This window comes from Phocoena sinus, chromosome 1 (genome assembly GCF_008692025.1).
Source record: "Phocoena sinus isolate mPhoSin1 chromosome 1, mPhoSin1.pri, whole genome shotgun sequence".
NCBI lineage: Eukaryota > Metazoa > Chordata > Mammalia > Artiodactyla > Phocoenidae > Phocoena > Phocoena sinus.
The window spans coordinates 173,721,099-173,744,731 of NC_045763.1; the positions used below are offsets into that span (position 1 = coordinate 173,721,099).

General features: G+C 34.7%; 1 pseudogene; it reads right to left on the reverse strand.

Annotated features, from left to right (window-relative positions):
* LOC116742738 overlaps nt 1-21,364 on the reverse strand; it is a 49,785-nt pseudogene extending 28,421 nt beyond the window's left edge.
* Nucleotides 21,365-23,633: the final 2,269 nt, after the last annotated feature.

Here is a 23,633-nt window from a genome sequence, read left to right on the forward strand (position 1 = left end):
GAGGAAATAAAACTTGTTTTTGCATGGCCCTTATATTCTAGTGGTGACAACAAGAATTTTTTAGACTTAATCTTATAATAAGTTAGGAGGCGATATATGTCATGGAGAATAAGGCATAGAGAAATAAGATAGATTTCAGTAAAAGGGATATACTTATAAAATAAGAGTGGTCAGGGAGAGCCATGTGGAGAAGGTGACCTAGAAGCAAAGGCTGGAAGAGGCTGAGGAACAAGTGTTGTGAATCTCTGGGGGGAGGAGCTCTCCATTTAGTGAGAACATGAAAGGCAAAGGCTCTGAAGCAAGTAATTGATGTTGATACGCCCCAAATATCTGTTAATCAACAAATAGGACAAACATCACGGTTGTCTGTGAAAAATGGTCAATTATCATGCATTTGCATTTCCCAAAATTAGGTGGAAAAGATAGAAATGTAAAGTCCATGACTTCAATAATAACAGGAATGTAGTCATTTGCATAAAAAGTCTTCTTACCATAACCAGAGTCCATCTTAGTAAATAGAGATCATAGACATGTTTTTACCTACCTAAGTAGAAGACTTTTGGTTGACATAAATGTATTAATCAACTGGAATAAAACTCCCAGATTAAACCAAATCCTGGTGACTTTTATAATGATAAAAACATTTTTCTTATTTTTAAGGTATTCTCCAAGGCAATATTCTGTGAGTGAATTTCTCTGTGTGTGTGTGTGTGTGTGTTTACAATCGTTTAGAAAGTGCACTCTATTAAGATGGGGAGTATTATTTGAATAGATTCCCGAGTGAGTGAGGCATCATCAGCAAAACCCACTGCACACCCTGAAGGACAAATCAAAACCCTTTAATAGAGGAATGCTTTACAGAAAAGCTGCATCCCAGAAAACAGAGTGGGGATCAGAGTTGTGACTGTCACAATCTCTTCTGTGTAGACAGATTCACTTGAAAATGGAATTGTTTCATTCAGTTTCAGGAGCACTTTGGGTTCTCTCATGATATATTTTATTCCCTCCTTTGAATGTGGGTTGTTTATGTCACCTTTCTTCTTATGGAACATAACATTCTTTAGAAAAGAAGTTGTTCTGCTTCCTTTCGTATTTTGCTTAGGATTCAGCAAAATGTTCTCCTAGGAGAATCATATAAATATATTTGCTCATTTAAGCATCTAATAAATATAATTAATTGGATTAAATAGAATTTGGTGTTAAATGTATTAAAGTCATGACATACTTAAAATATTCTATCTTTAAAAAGATAATTTAATAAATCAGTCTGTATTTATCGTACGTATGTGGTTGCCAATTTATTTTTCAGATTTTACATTTGCTAAAAACCAAAAATCCTTGCACTTGTGTGTAGTAGTTTTTCTGACAAAGAAATACCTTTCTTAGTATCTAAGATTTGGGGAAGATATCCATGTTTCCACATTACTAAGTCTATTTCTCTGTAGACAATGTAATGCAAGTCATTACAAAACTCAGAGAAAGCATTACACTACATTACATCATGTAAGGGAGTTTTTGACATTGCCTAACACACAGCAGATTTCAGGTCTTGAGATGCTGCAGCAGCAGGGAGAGTAGAGAAATTAATGACCAAATTCACTAATTCTAATTTCTAAATAGGATTGTGTGAATGCTGAAAAACATTCAATCCCTGCTGCTTCGCTTTCATGCTCAACGATGACCCACAAGAGTCTCATGCATATACTTGGCTACCAAAGAAATTCTATGTTTTATATCTAACCGCAAAAGGAACAACTCCCTATTTGCTTACCATGCAGAAGAAGGTAATGGCCATGTCTTTGACCCCAACAATTTTAAAAATCCAGGAATATTTTAAGATGCATAATCTATCCTTCAAGCAATCCATGAGCGTCAAATGTATATATTTGTATGTATATATATAAAATATGTACATATATTTATATATATATAGTAGTCTAATAATTAATAAACTATTTTGATGAAAATATCCTATGACTTCATATTGTGTTCCTACTGTGTGATGAATACTATATATATATGTATATATAGTAACTTTCAATATATATTGCATATACTATATAATAAAAATTTCACGTGGTAATCATTGCAAAAATTTTTATGAGGTTCAGAAAGATTACTTTGCTCAAGGTCATTCTACTTGTATTTCTTAACAAGGATTTATATCAAGATCTTTTTCCTTGTAAAGACATTTATCTATTTTGCATATTGCTCTTCATAAATATTTATATCTAGTCCCTTCAAGAAGAAATAAAAATGCAGTTGCCCTTGGTTCTCCTAGTAGAACAATGAGTCTTAACTAGGTTGGGGCATATGATAATCAACTAAGAGGTTTTTTTTATAAATAACGAATATGATACCCTCTCCCCTTTCCCCCATCTGGATGTTGATAACCCTCCAGTAACCACTGTGTGTGTTTAAAAAAATATTAGAGTTGACTAATGATCTTCCTCTACTTCCTCACTGCCTCCCTTCCATTTGAGAAGCTATGCTATAGATTTCTATTCAGTAATATCAGGAGGTAATTATAAATAAAATTGGAAATGAATCTCCTCATTCCCCTTTTACCTTCCCTGTATTCACACAGTTATCCTATGAAAAATGGGGGATGTAGAACAATCCTCTTGTCATATCCCCTTTTGCTCATGCATTGCCAAAGAGTTAGCAATGCTGGATTCAAACCGCAGGACACAATTATCTGAGCTCTTAGGGCTAGCATAAGCAAAATTTTAAGAATTTTTCAAATTAAGAGAAGATATAAAAATATTAAGATGCATCTTGAAAGGAGACCTAGTAATACTTAGGAGAATAATACACATCTTATTTTAGAACATAGGCAAGTCTGAGTAAAGTATGTTATTATATGCAAGCCAGAGCATCTTATCAAATACTATTAGTGTTTAATCAATATCTGTCATTTCCTCTATCAACTGTGATTAGGAGATCAAAGAATGTTTATAGAGTTCAGAGTTCATGCAGATATAAATACTATAATGTCTTCGCCTTATGTTAGATGATGAAATTAAAAAACTCAAGCATACTCTAAGTAATCTGGATACTGACTGTGATAATTAAAGAATATGATGGTCTATAATTATGACTTAAGTAAAATAATTAAAATTATTTAGCTGACATATCAATTCCAGCCAGTGCTTTGTTGCAACAGTCTGCCAATTGATTAAGCATGGTGGCTCAATAGATTCAGTCAGTTTAGGAGAGATATTTATTAAAACAGATTAATACATATGTATCTCTGTCCTGGAGAGAATGGTAAAATCTACAATATAATGGAGGACACTTAGAAAGAAATTTTATTAAAATACAAACTAGAGTTGGGTAAGAAAAGTTGAAGACTAGTTATTGGAAGAATAATAGCAAAATGAGGTCTCAACTACGTGGGTTCTAAATGAGACTTTTAGGAAATATAACCACTCTGTGAGCATACAAATCTTGGTTATTACTGATTGATCATATTATTTTGAGGGCATGCCTAATAGTTTGACTTATGATGATCAGTAAATATGCAAAGATACATATTTTAAGACAATATATAATCATCCCCGAATGTGGATGGCTTCATTGTGTTTAAGTACATGAATATTTTTGTGAGTAAGGAGGAGGGGGAGATGTTTATCTAATGTTTAAGAAAATAGATAGTTATCTTAATTGTGAAGGGGTTGGGGAGCCCAGAATAAGTGTGGGTTATCTATTTTATGTTTTCCTAATTATAAGAATAGTAATATTTAAATTTCTTTTCAGATATTTGGTGAAATCTTGAAGTGAGTCAGTAGAAGTTTATTAACATAAAATGAACTATGTGAGAGGTTTTTTCCCCTGTGAAGAATAAGTGTACGTGGCTGTTTTCATTTCAGTCCATAGGAAGAAAAGGTTGCTTCTGTTATTGTCCCTCCAAGAACAATTAGAACAATCAGGCTAAATATTAAAACATACAATTTGTTTGATTGCATCAGAGTGCTAATAATGCGTTGGGGGTTTACCTGGGGAAGATAATAAGAAAGACCAGAGAAGGTAGCTAAGTTTTACATTTTCCCTGAAATCAATTGCGAATTCTTAAAGTAGTTCATAAGAGATCATGTGGTTGAGCAAATATGTTGACAACAGACTCAAGAGAATTGGTGGAAAAGAAAAAATTGGAAATGAAGGCATAACAAAGAGAAGTGCCCTGTTAACCAATCCATTTTCAGTGTAGGACCACAAAGCTTTATTCTGTGAGTCAGGGTGAAGTGGATAAAAGCCAACCCTTACAAGATCTAAAAAAAAAAAAAAAAAAAAGCCAACCCTTACAAGGTCTAAATCCCAGTTTAGAAGCATCTTAATTTTTGCTATAAGGCAAATATGAAAGACAATGGTCCGCAGGCCAAATTGGACCCACTACTTATTTGTGTACAGTTCACAAGCTAAGAATAATATTTACATTTAGTAATATTTTAATTTAATATTTCAAATGTAACTGTAGAAAAAACTTTCAGCCTTTTGGCAAAAACTGTTGCTCAGATTGTTGAGGAAATTGTCTCATGGCACGCAAAGCCTAAATATATTCTGGTTCTTTACACAAAGTTTGCTGACTCCTGTTTTGTGATGATCTGGGCTTGCAAAGCCAAGAGGCATGCCAGGAGCAAAAATAAATCTGTGGAGAAAGATGGTACAATTTGAGGCCTCAAAAATCTCTACCTTTTTTCCCATAAAAATATTTTCCTCTTAATCAAAAATAAAGAGAAAATCTACAGACTGTACTGACTGTAAACCCAAAGAAGATACAAAAAATATAAACAGATCCAAAGTAGATGCAGATAATTTAATAGTCAGACAAGATCAAAAGAGCCACAATAAATATAGACAAGGTATTAAAAGAAAATATGAAATATTTGGCAGAAAACTGAAAATTTAGAAAAAATAATCAAATAAAAATCCTACAGCTAAAATGTCAAGAATTGAATTGAATAACTCAATAAATATACTTAGAAGAATATTAGATACAGTTCTAAAGTTCTGTATCATGACTTTTGTTTATTAGTTTGGAGGTTCTACCTTGAAGGCTAAGAGAGAAATATAAAAAAAACCCAGTAAATTGCATATATATACAATTCTTTTTGTATGTCTACAACATACAGATTCTAGTTAAAAAAAAATTAGAAATTGTACAATATTTTTTACTATTTGCTTTGTATAAATATTTTTAAAAGTCAATATTTTCATATCATATCATATTGGAAATAAGCCTCTGGAAATGATGATTTTACAGTGTAACAAATAGTAATAGTAATAAAATTAAATACATCACAACCGAATTACAATAAAGTGAACAGAAACCGTATTAAAATAACAGTGAAATCCTGTTTAAAGGCATAAAAGTATAAAAAGAGCCACATTCAGGGGCTGCATGTCCATGGAGGAGGTGAATGAGCAGACACTTAACATCCAAAACAAAAACAGCAGCTAATTTGTGGAGTGGATTCCCAACAATGTGAAAACAGCTGTCTGTCACATCCTACCCTAGGGGCTAAAAATGCTGGCCACCTTCACTGGCAAGAGCGCCCTCCATCCTGGAGCTGTTCAAGCCATCTGGGAGCAGTTCACGGCCATATTCAGGTGCAAGGCCTTCCTGCACTGGAGATGGAATTCACTGAGGCCGAGAGCAAGGTGAACTACCTGGTGTCCGAGTACCAGCAGTACCAGGACCCCGTGGCTGAGAATGAGGCTGAGTTTGAGGAGGTGGCTTGGAGCTGTCAGCTACCTGGAAAGCACGGAAGTTATGTGAACGCTTCACTCACAGCCTGTTCTCTGATAGCCATGTCACCCTGCCTGGGCACTTGCCCTTCTTTCTGTCTTAACATCACATGCTGTACAGAAGCCACCAGTAAAGCATTTTCATAGTGAAAAAAGATCTTTAAGTTACACTTCTTTATGTACATGTATACATTGTTTTTAAATGCTCATGAACTAGGAAATAATATCAGATATCCTAGTTTATGCACCTTGACAATCTCAGACAGATGGGGTTGAGTTAGGGAAAAAAGAGTTTAAGTTCGTCTTTCATAACATTGCGGGGTTTATTTTCTTGCACTATTTACAATATATTCACTATTTACAATATATTTCAGCAGTTGTAATATAATGCCTAAAAATTTAGAAGAAAAACAACAAGGAGAAATTATACCAATTTTATATTGTGACTTCATATGAGTGTCTCAGGGGATCTAAATATTTTCTTCAGCCTCTATTTCAGGTACTTCAGGGAGATGATGCATCCGCCCCTCTCTATACCAAAGCATGAATGTAGATTGCCTGAAATAGAAAGGTTGATTGCTTCCTGGAGCTGTTTCTCCCTGGGAGATCATCCTTTGAAAAGGTTCTGCATTAGAAAATAGACTTCATCATATAGCATTAAAATTTGTTTTAAAAGGAGGAAACATGAAAACAGTTTCATGAAGTAAAGAAAATTTGTTGAAATTATTGTAATCTCCAAGGTGTTCTCACACTTTGATTAAAAACATAGCAATTTAATATGAAATTCTTTGAAAATATTATATCATTTTTGAGAGTAGGGGCAATAGAGTTTAAGTTTAATGTCTTTTTGGGAGGCAGCGTTTATGTTGAATGTTTAAATGTTAACAACACTGTGAGCTGTCTAAGTATTCCTTCCTAGCAAGGTTACAACTTATGGTCTATCATTTTCAGTGCTTTCTGTTCTCAATATTACTGGCTTGCTTCCCTGCAACATTCTAATGTTTACTTTTAGCACAACAGTTACTTAGTGTCAGATTTTAACACCAGAACTTAAAAGCTATGTGATTTAGGCCAATCTATTTAGCTTCCTTTTATGTAAATTTGAAAGAATGACACTTTCCTTAGAGGATAATGAGGATTTAATGAAAATTTTGTAGAAAGAATTTATATATATTGTGTCTAAAACACAAGTGGTGTTTTATGAATATGAATTGTTCTACCTTCCTTTACCATAACTTGACTACACTTTTCTTCATTTTGCATGGACAAACTTAGTTATGGATTACTCCTTAGAGGTCAAAACTACCTCCAAATTCTACCCAGTATGCTGTTAAGATACAGGCTCAAGACTTCTGTTTTTATATATAAATCTTAGGCTTAGGAAATAATACCTCAGGGTCGATGTAAACATCATCAAAAGCTCCTTGTAAGCACTAGGTGGAAGTTCTACTACCAACAAAAATGAAATTTATGTGCTATACTCACAGCAACGGAGCAGGATTGTTAAAGAGCCAGGGAGGGCTTCCCTGGTGGCGCAGTGTTTGGGAGCCCGCCTGCTGATGCGGGGGACGCGGGTTCGTGCCCCGGTCCGGGAAGATCCCGCATGCTGCGGAGCGGCTGGGCCCGTGAGCCATGGCCGCTGAGCCTGTGCGTCCGGAGCCTGTGCTCCGCAACGGAAGAGGCCACAACAGTGAGAGGCCCGCGTACCGCAAACAAACAAACAAACAAAAAGAGCCAGGGAAAGGCCCCCCTGATTATTTGTCCCCTGGCTCAGAAATGCAAGTGTTTCACAAACTAGATACCTGGGAATTTGTACCTCTTTGCATAAATGCACCTTCTTGGGATATTCACTTTTTCTACATTCCTATCCACAAACCCACTGCCATATTTGTGACTTTCATATATATTTTTTCCTCCCCTTTTTCTAGCAGGAGGCTATAGCTTTCAGAAGACAATTGAAAATGAAACGACAAAGGACAAAACGGAATGTATTGTTGAATTTTAGGATCTCAGAAAAGTTGTTAAGAAAAGCCTTCATAAAATAAATGTCAAAGATCGAATTCTATCTGCTTAGAAAAGGCTCAGATAATGGGGCAGGATAAGAGAGTATCATTCCTTGGTCCATCAGAAGAATTCTACAGGAAAGCTATCTCACATAGTAATTTCAGCTAAAATTTGCACAAGTATTATCCCCATTGATATACCCTATATGGGTACAATTTCAATATACAGAAAGAACAATCAAATATGTTACAGAAAGGATATCTTTTTCAAAAACTTTAAGCTTAGATAGATCTCCATGCTTTGAAGATTGATAAAAAGGAAGAAAAAATAGAACTATGAAAAATATTGCAGAAGAAGGAAAAAACAGCATCAGCCTAAATATATAGGGAATACATAAAATATCTGGGAATTACCCATGTGAAATATAAAGTGTTACATTCATCACTTCATTTAAACCTTAAGATCATCCTGTACTCTAAATCGTTATGTACCCCATGTTTATATATAAGTAAGAGTGTTAAATAGCTTACCCAGAGTTACACAGCTAGCATATATAGAATCCAGTATTTAAATCCAGAGAACCTAAATCCATACTTGTTGCTGGATAGATAGTTGATTTCTGAAGATTTAATTACCATATATTGCTTCAAAATTTTTGACTGGAAGCTATTGTATGCTTATAATTTTATTCTTAGAGAAGAACTGTGTGAATGGTGACAGAAAAATAATTCATCACATTGACTCATTCAGCAATGTTTATTAGGCAAATGTTACATACTAGTACAACAAATTCTCTCCCCTGTATGAGAAGTCTATCTTTCTAGTCAGGACAATAGGTAACAGCGGTCACTGAAATTACTGTTCTTTCGGTAATATTAAGATTTATACATAATGCCATATTATTAGTACCTTAAGAGCTTCATGTCACAGTCAATATACTTTACAAAGTCCTGGTGTCATTCTAGAGTGGATATCTAGAATGGTACACATTTTGTCAGGCCTGAACCTTCAATAAGTAGGGATGCTTTTTTAAGAAGAATACACTCTTGCACATACAAAATTAAGTTACAGAGTGTGCATTTATTTCCAATTAGAAAGAGTATCACACCAAACATAAATTTGGCAAATATCAAAATCATTACAGTAATCAAAAAATAAGTTTAATCTCTCATCATTCTGAAATACTTCTGTAATATGTATCCTTAATTTTTGCTTTATACTCTCTGATTGCCTCTTCCTATAAAAATGATTTTGGAAGATTATTTCCATCCTGAGAAAAGTAAGTTAAGGTAGTCTTTCTTCTAATATGTTTGATCAAATATTTTTATCATGATTTACATGCAGATCAATTCCAAAAGTTTCACAACTAGTTTTTGTTGATGTCAAGTAAGTTTTTAATATTGTTATTAAATTTGGGAAAATTTCTCTCAGGCATTTTTGGTTTTCAAATTTTAGCTGTAACAGATAAAATCAGTGTTTGTGCTGTTAAAGTTCAGTGCCTTGCACACACAGGAGTTCTGGTGAACTTTCCTTGTGGTTTCCTATCAAAAATGAAAAAAAAAAGCACTACCTCACACATTTATCATTATAGAGTATGTAATCAAGATTATGATGTTTTGATTCTTGTTTTTGCTAAGTATTGGTAAGAAATGAATATTCCACTTAAAAAGTTTGTAAGTGTGAAGATTAGGAGAAATTTTTACACACTGCTTTCTCACAACTAAACATTTCAAATCAAGTTTTTCCCTCTATTCATATTTCCGGTACCAGGTAGCATAAGACACATACATACTGTGCTAAAACCTCTGACTTTCCACATAAATGAAATAACACCAGGTGACACAGCACACTAAGTAGAAGGAAATGTCCTGAGAGTCATTTAAACCCTAAATGCTTAGCAATAATTTACCTTTTCATAGAAGAGACTACAAAATACACTGAATCCCAAGTAAACGTATCCTCAAACTCCATTTCACTTGAACTAACTCCAACTTTCCTGTGGACCCTCCTGCATATAGTATCATGGAGGGGAAGGCAAATTAGAAAAATATAGCAATCTTAACCAATTTGTATAAAAATATTTTGCAAATTTTACAGAAACAAACACCATACTAAGGTCTCTGAAAGAAGAAGGGCTCCATGAAAGTGTGCAAAGGTAGGAAACAGTCCACAATCTCACCCTCACTTCTGATACCAATGCTTGTGTGTCCCAAGACCACCTTTAGTTTCAATAATTTGCAAGGACTCACAGATCTCACTGAAAGCTTAATGCTCACCGTTATGGTTTATTACAATGAATTAGTGAAGGGAAGGGACACATGGGGCAGAGTCCAGGAAAGTTCCACATTTGGAGTCTCCACTTATTCTCTCCCCGTGGAGTCACAGACAGTGATAACTTTCCTGACAACAGAATGTGACAGTAGTCATGGAGTATTGGCAACCCGGGAAGCTCTCCTGAGTTTTGGGATCCAGAGTCTTTACTGGAGCTCTGTCATGCAGACATGGATGACTGCCCATGTGGCTAATCTAAGCCTCTAGCCCTTTCAGATGTGGAGCTAATACCACATGACCCAGAGATATCATTGTCAGACTCTTGATTGGCCTAAGGCCCTCATGTAAGCAAAGATAATTTTATCAAGTAGAAAATTCCATGGACCTAGAGATTGTCTCACAATAGCCAAAGGCAAAGTCCAGACCTCACGTTGGGCAAAGTTAAACTCTTTACTGCACAAAATGATAGAACCTGAAGCTTAAGTTCCATAAGTTTCGCAGTAAATCTGCCCCTGCCAGAAATATAAGTGATTGTTAGTATTTGTTGAATGAGTGGATGCCTTCTGTGTTTATCTATATATTGGTCCTAGAAAACCTATGTGAATATGGAAATCAACTACATTATCTGTGATATTAGACTACCATGCCTTGCAGTAGAGGTTGCAAAGTAGAGCTACATGCCTTTCCAGAATCTTCACTGAGGTCACAAATTCTGACTTCTTGAATTTATCTCTTACACCTTAATATGCATATACCTTAAAATAAATCTATATTATCTACAACTTTCTGTTATCCAAGTTCTATCAGCATGATGTAATCAACTCAGGGATTCAGGATGTTTTTGGAATGGTGGAAACACTAGGTTTTACTGCATCTTAAGTTGTATTGCAGAATAATAGAACAAATACAAGTTTGTAGCAAGTCTCTCAAGATGAAGTGTGATCCCTAAAAGGTAGAAGCAAACTCATTCTAATTCTCTGCTTTGGGGATAGAAGAGGTGAAGAGTGGACAGTTTCGAATTCAGTAGCTGCGTGCCAGATGCATATGTCTTTGCAATGAGCCAATCATATAAGGTTACAGGGAATGTGCTAGAATCACAATGCCTGCATCTCTCAAGTTGTCTAGCAAAAGGAAAAGAGCAGACATGCACCATATTGGTACCTATAACAATATTAGAACCAGATTTAGATTTTTAATAAATATATTTAAATCATTAAAGAAAATAACACATCTTAAAACCTTAAGACAGTTATAAATTACTCTGGAAAAAATGAAATTTGAAAAAGAAGATAATGGACCTTATAAAGACAAAGTATTTAAAAGGCATTGGAAAACTAAGAGAAGCCTTATTAAAGCTGAAGAAAACTTAGTGTACCAGAAGATAAAATTGAGGAAAGAAACCAAAATAAGCTATAGAGAAAATAGAGATAAAAATATGGAAAATAAGTTGAGTGGCATAGAATAGACTGAGAATAAGGAAGAGAAAAAGAGAGGAAATTGCAGAAAAATAGTGTCTGAGAACTTCCCAGAACAGACTGAATGCATGAAGTTACTGCCTAAACAAGGAAATAAAAATAAATCCATTCCTGCTAATATCTTATGAATTGGTGAAAAATAAAACACTCGACAATACCTTAAGAAACTATAAAGAAAAGGAAACACCCCTAACAATGGCAATTAATGTGTAAGCAGTCTTCTCAAAAGAAAAATAGAAGTCAAAAGAATGGAAACTTATTTTTGAATACTGAAAAAAGTTCCACTTTCAATCACACACCCAATTACACTAACTTTTTAAAATAATGAAAAAATCAACTTAAAAGAAGCACATACAGCACTGCTAATATCAACTAAATACTATTAAGGCAAGAAAAGCACCATATAAAAAGCCAATATTCTTCATAAAATCCTCAATTTAGAAGAATACTCTAATATAACTGTGTCATGCAAACAATAAAATATGCTATATCATTCATAAAATAATAGATTAACATAAAAATGAGCAAGAAAATAGAAGATAGGAACAAAAATTAACAAGTTTTTTTTCTAATAGAGAGTAAAACCTACCCTAAACAGATAATATACATTCTTTCTGTTTTTCATGTGTTAATCCAGAGAGCCCACCTTAAACTAATACTAAAAATATCATATGAACTCAAAAAAAAAATAGAATTAGAAATCAGTAGTGAAGAGAAACCCAGAAAATATTTCTACATTTAAAAATAAAACCCACACATTTATGCCTGTGTTTGCATAGAAACATATTTCTGAAGGCATCAAATTGTAAAGTCGAAAAAATTTAGAATTGAACGAAAACAAAAGGATCCTGTATGGAATGTAATTTGAAGTATACTTTAGAGCGAAATTCATCATTGTAAACAGACAGATTAAAAGAAGAAAATAGGGCTTCCCTGGTGGCGCAGTGGTTGAGAATCTGCCTGCCGATGCAGGGGACACAGGTTCGTGCCCCGGTCCGGGAAGATCCCACATGCCGTGGAGCAGCTAGGCCCGTGAGCCATGGCCGCTGAGCCTGCGCGTCCGGAGCCTGTGCTCCACAACGGCAGAGGCCACAACAGTGAGAGGCCCGCGTACCGCAAAAAAAAAAAAAAAAAAAAAAAAGAAATAAAAGAAAAATTAATGATCTAAGCATTTCATTCATGAAATTAGGAAAAGAAAAATGGCAGCAATCTAAAGAAATTTATGGACAGATATAATAAATATGAATGCATTTGTGAATATAGAGGTACTCAGAAAGCAATCGAGAGGATTAGCAAATCCAAATTTCCTTGAAAATATGCATAAAACCCACTAGAGCTTTCCTCAAACATGGTACTCATTAGCATCACGTGGAGAGCCTTCAGAACTTCTTATGCTCAGCTCATAATCCCTAATCCAGCCCTCAGAAGTCTAGATTTTCCCAGGTGGTTCCAATATATAGTCATGTGGAAAACACAAACAGACAAAACTCTTGAGTTTTGTACTAAAAGAAATAGAGAAAGAAATGTACTAAAAGAAAGAGAGAGCTGATGGGGTGATGAAGGATATTGAAAGAAAAAGCAATATTAGAGAGACATGGAAATATGTTAGGGCAATCGTGATTTCAAATTTAGAAAGCATCCTATAAATAAGTTTATAGACATTCTGAGTTTGTTTATGAACATAAAGAGTAATCCAGCTGTTTACAAATCCATCCACAAAAATCTTGATGATTTTATAGGTAACCTCGACCGTTCTTTCAAAGAATAGGAAAATCTAGAGAATGAAGAGAAAGAAAAGACAAGGGCAACGGGGTGGAATGGGGAGGGAATCTGGGAGGGGGAGCTAAAAGGAGAAAAGAAGAAAATGTGCACAGTTTTGTTTTGTTTTGTTTTCAATTTTAAGGCAAGGTATATGTTAATAGGGAAATCTGGGGCAGCACAAGAGAAAAAATTAAGATTTGTTTAAGAGCACAAATTTAGTAACAATAAATAAAAGATCAACACACCAAATAATAAGTATGTTTTTTCTCAAAATGAAAAGAAGGATTAAAGTAAGAAAATCTATTAATATAAGTTACAGCACGTGGCAGGGACTGCAAACTGCTGTATCCACAGGCCTTCTTCCATATGACTACACAAAGCCTATCTGATTATTCGACTCATACTTGTTACTTGTCCATGTGAATTTAATTCTACACTTTCTCTCCAAGATGTTTAATGGAGATTTTAGGATTTATGCATTTAATTAATTGCATGTGGAATATTAAATGATTTCCCTATTCTACTCTGAAAATGCATTTACTGTCTCTCCAAGCCATGAATCTAGTGTTCAGTAGGGCATGCAGAGTCGGTTTATGAAAAGAAAACAATACAATCTTTTTAAAGTCCTTGAATTATATTAACACATTTAAAACTGAGTTATCTCTAATAAAGAAAAAATGTGTATTTAATGATTAAATGTACAAAAACATTTGCTAGCCCCTAAGCAAGCACAAAAATGAGCAAAACGATATAAAACGATACATTCTACAGGAAGGGAGAAAGAAGACATGTATATCCATAATTAGAAGAATGAATAAAAAATGTAATCAGTGCTCCTAGAGCCTAATAGTAACAAGTAAAGCTCTTTGTATGGACAGACATCTTCATGGAGATTGCTTTGATAGTAACAGTTAAGGATAGCATTTCCAAGTCTGATTCATGTACAATGTTGATGGCAACAGCTATACCATAATGTGTTTTTCTATAAAAACTATTTTGCCTTGTCCATGAACACATTGAGTGCAACTGCATGTGCCAGTAACGGACTTGTCCATGATCCTCTTATGAAGAAATAGCTTTAAATCTTATTGAAAGTTATTGCTAGTAAATTATTCATTATAGATGATATGAGAACTACACATAACAGTTAATCACGGAAAATAAGGGAAACTTACATAATGTATGTTTCACTTGTTTCATAAATCAGAATAGTTGATGGGGCTTCCCTGGTGGCGCAGTGGTTGAGAGTCTGCCTGCTAATGCAGGGGACACCGGTTCGAGCCCTGGTTTGGGAAGATCCCACATGCCGCGGAGCAACTACGCCCGTGAGCCACAACTGCTGAGCCTGCGTATCTGGAGCCTGTGCTCCACATCAAGAGAGGCCGCGCTAGTGAGAGGCCCGCGCACCGCGATGAAGAGTGGCCCCCACTTGCCACAACTAGAGAAAGCCCTCGCACAGAAACGAAGACCCAACACAGCAAAAATAAATAAATTAATTAATAAACTCCTACCCCCAACAAAAAAAAAAAAAAAAAAAAAAAAAAAAAGAATAGTTGAAAGAGACATTTAATAATTTAAATAAAAGTATACATACAATTGTATTTTCAAAGAAATCCCATATTTTAATGATAATAGATGGTCTTGGCTTCATTATGCCTGAAGGTTTTTTTTTTAATATGAAAAGGTGATGCATTTATAGAGGCTGATTCAGATAACATATTCTCTAAAGTGCTCAAGATATGCTACATGTTTCTGGACCTCTTGTAGAACATCTTTGAAAGACAGTTTGAGATATTACATTTATTAATGTACTGTGAGATTTTGAGAGTTTCTATAGACATGTAAAAATTGGAGGTGGTTACCCTCAGAAAGAACAGGTGTTTTGACATATGTCCAGATGAGTACTCTGAACTAGAAATTCAAATCTCCTTCTGGAAAACTTTTTGTGCTAACATATGGTAGACAATGAATCTTAAAAACCATTGGCTATGGACTTGACAGAAAAAAATGGGATTAGTTAAGATTTATTTACAGCGATTAACCAAATTGAGCATAGAAATGGGTGGAACTGGCTATATTCCTCTGATTTTCAAATGATTGGCAAAAATTCCTTTAATCTCTCCAAAAATTCTTTAAATTCTCTGAAATTCACATGCAATATAATATTTCTAAATACATTTCCTATCTGTGTTTGTTAAATCATGTGGAATACTTTCCCTGCCTACAACACTTCTAAGAGGAATATACATTTGCAGACCCAAATTGTGGAAAGAAAGGCTCAAATTTGAATAACTTTACTCTCTTTTCTGCATTATGATAAAAAATGATGGATTCAAAGCATAACAATATCCACATTTAAATGGCATCAAGCAAAATCATATCATTTCTCTATTGCTGATGATAATTACATATGAAAATACCTCTCCATTTTTGTAGAGTTACATTTATATAATTCAAAATAAAAAATGCATATTTGTCAGCTATTTTTTTTAAACAAGCCCAAACTTATATAGAACATTTATGCATTTAAACAAGATATAAGGCATGGTTTTTATTTTCTCCTCTTGGAGAAATGTCATGTGAACATGGCAAAAATAGTGATCTCTAATCATTCTTCCTTTTGTTTGAAGGTCAATTCCCTTGCTCTTTTTTCATATGTTATATTGTCACTGGACATTAAACATGTTTTGAAAAGCACCAGAAACCCAGAATATACTTTCAACACTGTCTACAGAAAAACTTCAAATTTAACTCATAACAGTTTCAACATGCATATGATATATAATAGATTCCTCATACGCTTAGGAGTTGAAATTAGAGATAAAATGTGAATAATCAGCACTGTTTGACTGAGAAAGAGTATCCTATAATAGCCACTAATTTGGCAAGAATAATATGTGCTTAAATTATCCAAATTTCCACGTGGCTCTAAAATTAATCTCTTGGGGTATATGTAATTCTTTAATTCCATTCTTCTCTACAAGTCATTGAAAAATGTCCATCCTGTTTTGAACAAAGTATTAGGGAAAAGTGTATAAAACTATTTTAACTAGATCTGGGATCTCTGACTAGATCACTGCAATAATGAATAGTGTAGTTATTACTGTTCTGTATATTTTAGCCCAGATACTTTTCCTCACAGACATATTTTCTCCAGCTTGGGATTTTCAACTTTTTTTAAAGAGTGTACATTCAGCGTTCCCTGCTGCAGAAAATAAGAATTACTTTGAAAGTTGCTTTTATCTAATTATAACCATTGTCTTGACAACTGCAAACAAAAGTGTTTCTTTTTTTTAATGAACTCATTGATCACTATGCCTAATCTCCATAGGATGGCAAGGCATGTTTATTTTGAATAAATATGTTGAAATGCTTTTAAAAATCTCTGATGTCTTCTTTTTTTTTTTTTTTTTTAAACATCTTTATTGGGGTATAATTGCTTTACAATGGTGTGTTAGTTTCTGCTTTATAACAAAGTGAATCAGCTATACATATACATATGTTCCCATATGTCTTCCCTCTTCTGATGTCTTCTTGAGAATCACTTTTCTGGATACACTCCATCAATCCCTAATATTCTTCTCCTGCTTCTCAGCTGGTTAATATCTATGATTGATCTTTGGCCAAGCAGTAAACATAGAAATGTGTTTACATTAGTTCACCTAATTATAAATTTGCTTTTCCAGTTATGATAGGACACTTTCAAATTTCATAGAATTTAAATATGCTTGCTAAATATAATTTTTAAACTCTTTAAAATTTGTGCAGGAATAGTGAAAACACTAAATTTAAGAAACACATCTAGATTGGAATGAAAAACCTGCCACTTAATATCTGTGATTTTAGGTGACTTAACCTCTCTGAGACTCAGTTTACTCATCCAGAGAAAGGAAATAACAGCATCAACTCTTTAAGAGTCATGGTATAGGTAAAATCTCTTAGCACTCAATATGGTTTAGTTTTCTGTTTCTGCTTCCAAGTCAATATCTCCTTACAAAATAAAAAAGAAGAAAAAGAAACATTAACCCTCTGACATCCCAGTCTGAAAATAAGTCTCTGTGGCATGCTGAACTAAGAATCTAGCCTCAGTGTCTTTTATTTCAATTATATATCCTGGGATTACACAGTTTGGGGATAATGTTAATGAGTTTTCACACACAATAAGTGATGCACAAGACAAGCTATTTAGTATCCAAATCTGACAAGTTGATGTTCTGTAAAGCTGCTTTAAGAATTTGAGTGAAAGATAATTGAAACATTACAAGGATGTAATGTTTCCATTACTTCAATACATATGTTAAAATACTAAATAAAAATTAACTGCAGTCTATAGAACCTGATTATATTACTATTACTTCTATTATTTCTGGGCTAACAAAATTAAATTTCAGATTGGTTGAACTTTATGGAAAATGAGGAAGTTTGCTGTAGAGCTGTAAAGAAGAATCATATTTTCAATCATACCACACAACCAAGATACAGCATATTCAAAGTGCTGAAAACCAATGATAAAAAAATCTTGGAGGCAGCAAAATATTACATACAAAGAAAAAAGAAAACGACTTCATCAGACAAATATAACCTGAGAGAAATTGCTGCCAGTAGATCTAAGAAATATTAAAGAATACTTTTTATATCAAATCAATATGATATCAGACAGAAATCTAGATTTGTTTAATAAATAAAGATCTCTGGAAATTGTAAAAAATGATAATAACTACATTTTTTCTTATTTTGACTTGCTTTAATAGGAATTTGACTCTCTGAAAGAAAAATAGTAAAAATAAAGTGGCTAATAACATAAATACAATTAAAATATATAATTAAAAGAGGATAGAGGAATGGAAGGAGTAATTATACTTATCCTGTTGTAAGTTTACCACTGTTTTTCACAGCTATAAATAATGGACCAACAGTGAAGCATGAATGAATAAAAAAGAAACGCTCAACCCAAAAGGTATCATGATAAAAAGAAAAAGGGAACAAAGAGCTGATAATAAGAGAAAAATAAGTTGGTGTAATTAAATTCAAATATATCAATAATTGCATTACATATAAACAGTCTGTAGACCCAATTAGTGATAGAGATGGTCAAATTGGATTTTAAAAGATACAATCTATATATTGTCTATTGAAACCAAATTGAAATATAAAGATGTTGAAAGGTTAAATGTAATAATATGGAAAAATATAATATGTAAATATTAAGCAAAGAAACCTGGAGTGGCTATAGTAATATCAAAAAATAGAATTCAGAACAAGGCATATTACCAGAAAAAAGCAGTCAATGAGGAAAAAGACATAATAATCCCAATAAAGCTTCAAAATGCATGAAGCAAAACCTGATAGAACTGAAAAGTAAAAAGAAAAATCCACAATTGTAATTGGATATATTAATACTTCTCTGTCTGAAATCCATAGAACAGCAGATATACAGTAAACATACCCAAGACCTGATAAACAGAAGTTGACCTAGTTGACATCTATAAATCCCTCCAACAAACAAAAGCAAAGATACAAATTTCAAAAAGCTTTTGGAATATGTAACCAAAATAGAACATTTTGTGAGCCATTAAACAAAAATCAATATATCTGAAAGAACTGATGATGGTCAAAGTCTATTTTCTGAGCACAATGCAATTATTGTTGATAACGGGAAGATATCTGGAAAAAGCCAAATATTTGGAAGTAAACAAATGCTTCTAAATAACTCATAATACTTCTAAATAACTCATGAGATTCATAAGGGAAATTAGAAAATATTTTAATTGAATGAAACTGAAAACATTACATATTACAATTTGTGGGAAATAGATAAAGCAGTGCTTATGGGGATTTTACAGCATTAAACACTTGTCTTTAGAAGGAAATAAGGTCTCAAATCAGCTACCTAATATTCCATGTTAAGCAACAATAAAAAAAGGGGGGTAAATAAACCCAAAGCAAACAGAAGAGAGGAAATAATAAAGATAAAAGCAGAAAAGATGAAATAGTAAAGAGAAATAATAGGAAAAATCAATTAAAAGGGAACTGTTTTTTTGAAAAGATCAATGAAACTGAAAAATCTCTAGCCAGAATGATCAACTAACTCAAATCCACAAGAAGAAATGAAAAGCACTGGAATGGTACATCTGTCAGTAAATATAGACTATATATATAATGCTTCTCCTCAATTTTATTAAAAGACATAAGATTACATAAATATAATATTCTGTTTTTAAGTTTGTAACATACACAGATGTCATTTTTAAATTCAATTTATTTAAACTAAAAAAAAGTTCACACATTTATTCCAACCCCTACTCACCACCTCTGGCAACCATCCATATAAATATATGTAGATTCCATATATGACAAAGATCATACAGTATTTGTCTTTCTTTGTCAGACTCATTTCACTTCATATAATAATTTGTAAATTATATGGCAAAATAGAACAAAAGAGGAAAATGGATATGGAGCAGTAATAGAGAAAAGTTGCAATATTTTATTGGAATTAAGACAGTATTATTGTGAAGTAGATCATAATATATTGATTCATATTATAAATCCTGGAGTAAATAGAAAATCAACAGAGGAATTAAAATGAATACTAAAAATTTGGTTTTACATGAAATGAGTTAAGGAAGAATAAAGGAGCAACAAAGACAACAGATATAAAAAACAAATGGCAGTCGTAAAGCCAATTAATGACTATATCAAGTATAAATGGACTTATCACTCCAATCAAAAGTCAGAGCTTTATTTTATTCTATCTCATCTTACTTTGGAAACTTCATTTTCTGTCACTCTAATTTCCTTTTTCTTTGGGTACGCAGGCCTCTCACTGTTGTGGCCTCTCCGGTTGCGGAGCACAGGCTCCGGACACGCAGGCTCAGCGGCCATGGCTCACGGGCCCAGCCGCTCCGCGGCATGTGGGATTTTCCTGGACCGGGGCACGAACCCGTGTCCCCTGCATTGCCAGGCGGACTCTCAACCACTGCACCACCAGGGAAGCCCCCTATTTCCTTTTTAAGGGTCTGCAGAAGAACAGCTGCGGACCACTCAGCGGTTGCTCCTCCCATTCCGTGGCCTGAGCAGTGGCAGCTGCAGCCCATCTTCAGTGGCATCTTCACTGACCGCTGTGCGCTGTGGTTCTCAGTGGGGAACTAATGGGCAGGCACAGAGGGCACCTGCCGCCTTCAGACCAGGCTGCCACCTCGGGTTGAGCAGCAGTAAATTCAGGAGCTGGAGAAGTCCGTTCACCCTTAATTCCTCCTTGCTCACAGCCTTCTCAGCTGAGGCCTGCCCTTTCTTTACAAACACCTGTTGAGGATCTTCGCACAAGTCGAGAGTAGGCGGGACTCCCGCAGGTGCTCACGGGAGAGGGAACCGCGCATGCGCAGAACTTCCCGGGTCAGCGTCCGTCTAGCACGCCAGACCCGCAGAGCGAGCTCCCGGTTGTTGCACAGATGGCGGTGTAAACACAGCAAAGAGACTGGTTTGTGTTACACGGAGCAGTGGTCGGCAGGTTCACAGAAGATTTCTTTCACGCCGGTGGTCAGGCCTGGTGTCGGGAACCACCACGAGTCGCGGCTCCCGGAAGCCTGCCGGGCTCCGGTGAGTGAGGTTCCAGGAGCGAGGTGACCAGCAGTAGGAGTGGCGCCCATGGTAGCAGCAAACTTCCGCACAGCTCTCTGGCTGGTCTTCCTGGAGGTTATGATACTGACATCAGCCAGGTTTTCAATGGCGGTGATGGCAGAAGAGGACGGCAGAAGCTTCTCCCAGGTTCTCTTCAGATTTAGAGGTAATGCCATTACTTTTACTTCTTAGATAACTGTCCGATTTGGAAGTCAAGGTCGGTGCCACCTAAGTGGGTTCTTGCTGCCAGCTTTGAGGACATCCTCCTTCATTTGCAGGACATTAAAGGCTCAGGGCATTGTGAAAGTTTCTCTTTAAGTTATGCTGGGAACCCAGAACAATGCCTTACAGACTGCTGTCTGGGTAGCACAGAAAGGGAAAAGTCAAAGATTTTAAATTTGTAAATTGGACTAAGGAGCAAGATTAAATCATATTGAGTAGAAAAGATATGTTGGATTCAAAGATGCAAACGAAGACTTACCCATATATTACTATATTCTCTATCAATATGTTAAATCTATCCACCTTAGTTTTGAAAGATATTTTTTAGGGGATTATACATATCATGAGGCTTTGCCTATAAAATCTGTGTTACTAAGGGATTATTAAAAATGAAAGCCAATCAAATAACAGTATACTAAAAAGTTTATAGATATAGGAAAAGAAATGATTTTTAAGAAGTACATGAAATTTTAAAGTTCAGACATTTCAGATTGTAATGAAATGTTCTGTGATGGAAATACTCTGTAGCCAGTAAGTTTGGAAATGCTATATAGACTATATCCTCTGCAAGGGATTCATCATTCACATTAGCATCATGGAGTAGTCCTGCAAGAAAAGAACTATGACTGAGTTTAATGTACCATTTCTGTCATATTTGTCCATGAAATGTATGTATCTATAGTCTATATAACAATTGTATTTATATATAACAGTTACTAATACCCACATAAACAGATTTCCTTGCAGGATTCTCACACATTGATGTAAAGAAGAGCATACAGATCCTTCTCACTTAGTGTTCATTAAAATATAAGCTCTAAGAGGGCCTTTTTACCCCAAAGCTTAGTACGGTGCCTGGTATAGATTATATGTTTGCTTTTATTTTTGTTATATCTGTTTCTATATCTATCTAACTGCTGATCTATAGAGAGTGAGATAAATGGTTGAACGAATAAGTTACTTCATTCCAATTATGAAACAGATATAACATATTAGTATACATCTGAAGGAAAAATCAATACTAAGAAAATCAATATAAGAAAATCAATATAAAAATCAATATAAGAAAACCAAAACAATTGTTCACCACAAACAGGTAGCTTATTTTGTTTCTCCTATTTGTGGATCGTTAATTTTAAGTGAGTGATCTAAAATGAATACGCTTCAAATAACAATATGGAAAGGAATAGTGAAGTATCTTTTGCCATAACTATAGATGCTGGCATTAATAACATTGCCTAGAGAGAATCAGCATTCTACAGGATAATACAGTTGCTTCCTTGGTTGTAGAACACTAAATTGAATAGCAGTGGTGGTACAATTTGTTGAAATATGAGCTAATTGATTATTGATTTTTTAAATAGTTTGTCTCCCTTCTGTTTTAAATGGATAGCCAGACTTTGTTCTGTCTTGTCTCAGGAAAGCTGTGGCACAATAAAGATTACATAAAGTCCAAGGATGTTTCTCAAGAACAGATTGTATTGGGTGTCTAGGAAGAAAAGGAAAAGGCAGATGGGAAAATTCCTTTGAGGACAGCAGAGAGGAATGGATAAGACCTCTGATGTGACTCCTGGGTGTATGGGGAAGGATCAATTCTAGGCATAGGGCTTTCATGTTTAATAAAACTTCTCACACACTACATATGACAAAGAATTGAGTGACCCAGTTAATTGAGGAATTGTATAGTCTTCAACAATGACATTATTAAAGGCCACTATGATAGAAAGATAATTGAAATTCTCTTACATTTTCAGGAACTCAGAGTGCTCCTAGATTCTTAAGAAACCTTACAGAGGCTGAAGAAAAGCAAATGATGCTGACACTAATTATCCTGACAAACTAGTAGTTTAGGCTCATAGATGAATTAGAAGTTAATTAATGGAAACCTAGAAATGTGATATTCTATGATTTTAAAAGTTGACTTTAAACAAAGTGTTTTGTTAAGAATATAAAACATGGGGCTTCCCTGGTGGCTCAGTGGTTAAGAATACACCTGCCATATATCCTGAGAAAACCATAATTCAAAGAGAGTCATGTACCACAGTGTTCATTGCAGCTCTATTTACAATAGCCAGGACATGGAAACAACCTAAGTGTCCATCAACAGATGAATGGATAAAGAAGATGTGGCACATATATACAATGGAATATTACTCAGCCATAAAAGAAACGAAATTGAGTTATTTGTAGTGAGGTGGATGGACCTAGAGTCTGTCATACAGAGTGAAGTAAATCAGAAAGAGAAAAACAAATACCGTATGCTAACACATATATATGGAATCTAAAAAAAAAAAAAAGGTTCTGAAGAACCTAGGGACAGGACAGGAATAAAGAGGCAGATGTAGAGAATGCACTTGAGACACAGGGAGGGGATAGGGTAAGCTGGGACGAAGTGAGAGAGTGGCATGGACATATACACTAGCAAATGTAAAATCGATAGCTAGTGGGAAGCAGCCACATAGCACAGGGAGATCAGCTTGGTGCTTTGTGACCGCCTAGAGGGGTGGGATAGGGAGGGTGGGAGGGAGATGC